Source organism: Triticum dicoccoides, chromosome 7A, assembly GCF_002162155.2.
Source record: "Triticum dicoccoides isolate Atlit2015 ecotype Zavitan chromosome 7A, WEW_v2.0, whole genome shotgun sequence".
Taxonomy (NCBI): Eukaryota; Viridiplantae; Streptophyta; class Magnoliopsida; order Poales; family Poaceae; genus Triticum; species Triticum dicoccoides.
The window spans coordinates 725977949-725983463 of record NC_041392.1 but is presented as its reverse complement, the minus strand read 5'-3'; the positions used below and the strand labels follow the sequence as shown (position 1 = coordinate 725983463).

The window sequence follows — 5515 nt, the reverse complement described above, 5'->3', positions numbered from 1 at the left end:
ATTCCTGGCGTGGAATCGACGCAAATCTTGCTGATAAATGGTCGAGCTGATCAAGGCCATCTCTCTTTCCTCCTCTAAGAGATCGATTGAATCTTGCCGGGCATGCTCTGCTTCTGCTTCGGAGAAGAGTTCAACTAGGGGTGCGTTGTGGAGCAAGTCACTTGGCAGAACAGCTTCGGCTCCATAGACTAAGAAGAAAGGAGTTCTTCCAGTCGACCGATTAGGAGTTGTCCTTAAACCCCACAGAACTGACGGAAGTTCATCAACCCAAGCACCTGCTGCGTGTTTGAGATCACGCATCAGTCGGGGCTTCAGTCCTTTGAGAATTAGGCCATTGGCTCTTTCTGCTTGTCCGTTCGACTGCGGGTGAGCAACAGAAGCATAGTCGACTCGAGTGCCCTGAGAGGCGCAAAAAATTCTGAACTCATCGGAATCAAAGTTTGATCCGTTGTCCGTGATGATGCTGTGTGGGACTCCATATCGGAACGTCAATTCTCTGATAAAACTGACAGCGGTGCTAGCGTCAAGGTTCTTGATGGGTTTGGCTTCGATCCATTTGGTAAACTTGTCAACTGCAACAAGCACGTGAGTGAAGCCGCTTCTACCGGTCCTCAGCGGTCCAACCATATCCAGTCCCCAAACAGCGAAGGGCCAGACGAGGGGGATGGTCTTCAGGGCTGACGCTGGCTTGTGAGACATATCGGAGTAAAATTGACAGCCTTCACATCTGTCGACTATATCTTTCGCCATCTCATTTGCTCGTGGCCAATAGAATCCAGCTCGGTATGCTTTAGACACGATGGCCCGAGAGGACGCATGGTGACCACAGGTCCCTGAGTGGATGTCATTGAGGATCATTCGACCTTCTTCTGGTGCTATGCACTTCTGACCGACTCCAGTCACACTTTCTCTAAACATCTGCCCTCTTATCACAGTAAAAGCTTTAGATCGGCGGATGATCTGTCGAGCTTCTTCTTCATCCTCTGGGAGCTCTTTCCTGAGGATGTACGCAATGTAGGGCACCGTCCAGTCGGGAGTAATGGCCAGAACCTCCATGATTAGGTCAACCACAGCTGGGACCTCGACTTCAGTCGGATCCGTGGCGCTCTTGGCTTGTGGAGGCTCTTCAATGAAAGGGTCTTCCTGAACTATCGGCGTGTGAATATGCTCCAAGAACACATTGCTGGGAATGGCCTCTCTCTTGGAACCTATCTTTGCTAATTCATCGGGTGCTTGATTTTTCAATCGTGGGATGTGGTGGAGTTCTAACCCCTCGAATCTCAAGCTTTCTCACCGCGTTGCAGTAACTAGTCATGGCTGGGCTTCTGACGTCCCACTCCTTCATCACTTGATTAACTACCAAATCTAAGTCGCCATAGACCATGAGGCGACGGACGCCGAGTGAGATGGCCATGCGCAACCCATACAGGAGTGCTTCATACTCTGCTGGAGGACATATCTGAGCTTGTCTCCTCGGGGGATACCAGAACTACTCCAGCACTAGAACCGTTCAACATCTTGGATCCGTCAAAGAACATGGTCCAGTGCTCTGAGTGAACTTGAGTTGGCAGTTGCTGTTCGATCCACTCGGTGAGGAAATCTACTATTGCTTGGGACTCGATAGCTTTCTTTGCCTCAAACTTGATATCCAAGGGAAGGAGTTCAATCGCCCATTTTGCCACTCGACCAGTTGCATCCCTGTTGTGGAGAATCTCTGACAATGGAGCGTCACTGACGACTGTAACAGAGTGATCTAAGAAGTAGTGTGCAACCTTCTTTGTGGTCATGTAAATTCCATAGACAAGCTTCTGATAGTGAGGATATCTCTACTTTGACGGGGTCAGGACTTCAGAAATATAATAAACTGGGCGTTGAACTTTGTACGCTTTTCCTTCTTCTTCCCGCTCGACCGTAAGTACTGTACTGACGACTTGTCCAGTGGCTGCTATATAAAGCAAAAGAGGCTCTTTGCTGATTGGAGCAGCAAGCACCGGCTGGGTGGAAAGCAGGGCTTTTAGCTCTGCAAATGTTGTATCAGCTTCTGGAGTCCACTCGAACGCATCTGATTTCTTCATCAGTCGGTAAAGAGGCAGGGCCTTTTCACCGAGGCAAGAAATGAATCGACTTAGGGCGGCCAAGCAACCAGTAAGCTTCTGGACATCATGCACACGCACAGGGCGTTTCATCCGAAGTATAGTGCCAACTTTCTCTGGGTTAGCATCGATTCCTCGTTCGGAAACAAGAAAACCGAGTAACTTTCCGCCTGGAACTCCAAATGTGCACTTTGATGGATTGAGATTGATATCATACCTTCTAAGGTTGGCAAAGGTTTCGGCGAGGTCGGTCAGCAGGTCAAAACCTTTACGTGACTTGACCATAATGTCATCCATGTATGCTTCCACATTCCGACTGATCTGAGTGAGCAGGCACTTCTGAATCATTCGCATAAATGTGGCTCCCGTGTTCTTCAAGCCGAATGGCATCTATAATACCTAAATAGTTCATCCCCACTAACCTATTTCTCTTGACATGCAGGCTATCCACATCAGCACCATTGCCCCGTCAGCGTTTAACTAGAGGCTTACAAGCAGGACCCATCATACCAAAAAACGAACACGTTGGCTTCAGTTACTACACACGTTGGCTTCAGTTACTATTCATAGGCCCAGCCAGAGAAGCTCACGATGGACGTAATCGCAGCCCAGCCCGGCCATCGGCTTCCACTTCCTCTTTTTTCCTGCGAGAATGCCCCCGTCTCCACCGCTTTCCTCTGTGACTCCCTCGCCTGTTTTCTGGTCCCTCATCTCCATCGGTTTCCCCTGTCCACCGCGGTGCGCCGCCAGCACGGGATCCCGATGGGCCGGCTCTCCCCCCGCGCACGGCACACTCTGCCTCGCCGCCTACCCAAGATCCGCGCTGCTCTCTCCCTCTCCGCCACGCCTCACCAAGCCGGCACCTCCCTTCCTCCCGATGCACACCAGTCCTTCCGTGGCGGCCACCTCCTTCCTCCTCTCCCCTTTAACCTCCTCCATACTTACGGTGTCTGTCACGGCTACTTCACAACATAGCAGCGGCCGGTGGTGTCGTCGTTGGGGATCGATGTCGAGCTGCTCAGCCATGGACTCGCTGCTGCCCATCCCAACTTAGCGCCGGCGTCAGCAAGCACCTCCTCCCTTGGATGCCGTCCCGGCTAATTCAGCCCAGATGTATGCACTTTCCTCTTGGTTACTGATTTGCTGACAACGACATCGAGCTCCCGACTATGGCCACGCTATATGTCGACTTGAAGCTATTGTACTCTGTTCGTAAGATGAATATTTCTCTTTTCTTATAATCCTATATATATTCTTATGAAAAGGGCCATAGCAACCTTACACAGCCTACTGCTGCATCCTCTCTACAGCCCATTGCTTCCACCGGCCCACCCTGTGTATCTTCCCTGGTCACAATGGATAGCGAACAGCCAGCAGACTAATTGATGTCGGACGCTCCCTCTCCTAATACTAATGTTCCAGCCGCTCCACTTCCCCTCCCCACCATCTCCAGAAGAAACTGATGGATTGCTCTTTAAAGTCTGCCTGGCCTCACCTCATTTCCTTCCCATCGGGTCTGTACCACATCACTCATACCACCTCCGGTGAGCAACTCCATACCATTTCCTCCATGTTCTCTATGTATGATATATTGGTGATTGCATCACAAATTTGCAACTTCTCAGGTACTGTGTGCTCAACGATGCCCAAGTAGTCATCTTCATTGGGTTTCCCTCACTGCAAACACAGGCACATTTGGTTTCTGCCTCCTAAAGGTACATAATATTCCCAAATTCTCCTCGGTTGTTACTTCTGTAAATTTCTTTGCTCAATATCAATCTCATATAATTTTGCTAAGTTCAATATATAACGGTGCACTCTAATTCTCTATACGAAACCGTTGAGCACACACAACACATTGCATTGCGCTCGTATTCTGTTGGTACGTTTTACATTCTTGGCCCCTTCATCCAATTCCACTTCCTTGGGGTTATTAGGCCTCCTGACATGGATAACGCAGAAAGTTCTTCACGTTATCCAACTGGGCATGGGGTTGGTCATCCACAAGAAGTTTCACGTGGACGTGGACTGCCACGTCGTACGTCATTACCCGATCCTTCTCCTCGAGCAAGTCCATATGTTGCTGCCGATAACCGTCGCACACGTATGGCTAGAAACAGGAAAAGAGGTTTTTAAGGCACACATGTTCTTTCAAATAAGTTTTCTTCTGCACAATATATCTTGACATTCATTCTATCATCTACTTCTTGGCATCGATCAAGCAATAGCATCTCGAGAGCAACGTTTATCAGACTTATAACACTGATTAATCTCCCTTCTAATTAGGTCTGGAGCAAAAAGAAGAATAGACTTTACCAAGGATGATGCCACCAAATCTATCAGGTATGGCAATACTCACATGCCTATGATACACCAGGTTTATACATGCTCTCTTTTTATCGATCGATTCACTTACCCCTTGAGAGATCTATCTTATCTAAGTGCAGATCAAAGAAACATGAACATAGTCCTTCCAAAGAATACAAGAAAGAGTATGTATTACTTTTCACAACCTATATAAAATAATTCTCAAAAAATTTAATTATTTCCCTTAAAATAATTACAATGCCAGATGGTTCTCCTTATGCAGCAAAACAGACAACAAATATCAAACAACCAATGATGGACAGCAGGAGTAAGCCAAACATGCATACCAAATAGGTACTTCAATTTTTAATTCCAACCTTTAGATCGTCCTATTTGTTACTTCCAACTTTAACAATGCTATGCTTCGCAATACACGCATGGGAACTTCCACTGTCCTATACCTACGACCAGCAAAAAAATCATTTCTTCATTTCATACCCATTTTGCTGAGCTTCCATGGCAACCCGGAAACCTTTTGTTTCATGCATCATGCCCTTGCTTGCTGCTCTGTCCTTGAGTGCTTATAAATTTTAGATTTGCCATCCATGAAACACCTAGACTGAAATCTTATACTATTCTTCATGACAGATGTTAACATATGGACGAGACAATCAAACAGGAAGGGTCTTACTATTCATGGCAGATGTTAACATGTGGAGGAGACAATCATACATGAAGGATCTTCATTATTGGATAATGCTTGAATGCACCGAGTTTCTCTTTGTCTTTTCTCCTTTCGCCCTTTGGAATCACCAGAGTACCCATTCCTCAACGTGTATGAGTGTACGAGGGTACTTTTAGTCATAAATCTATAAATACCAAACTGGGTTCGTATTACATTTTGAATGTTAACATGAGGATATCTATTATAATGTCATCTCTGTTTTTTCTTGCTAGAGTATGTATCTCCTCAAAACTCTCATAAACTGCAGAAAATGCCGCCCATGCTAGCCTTCACCGCTTAGAAAGTTTTATATTTTATATACCAACCCCCAATTATTTTCTTTTCTAGGAATCCAACCAACAATTACCATGCCCAAATCTTACATGCGTGT

General features: G+C 46.7%; 1 long non-coding RNA gene across 1 annotated transcript; it reads left to right on the top strand.

Annotated features, from left to right (window-relative positions):
- Window positions 1–4169: 4169 nt before the first annotated feature.
- LOC119328861 lies at window positions 4170–5263 on the top strand. The gene is made up of 5 exons (XR_005159194.1): window positions 4170–4221; window positions 4380–4436; window positions 4541–4585; window positions 4684–4754; window positions 5049–5263. It is a non-coding gene; the product is annotated as an uncharacterized LOC119328861 (long non-coding RNA).
- Window positions 5264–5515: the final 252 nt, after the last annotated feature.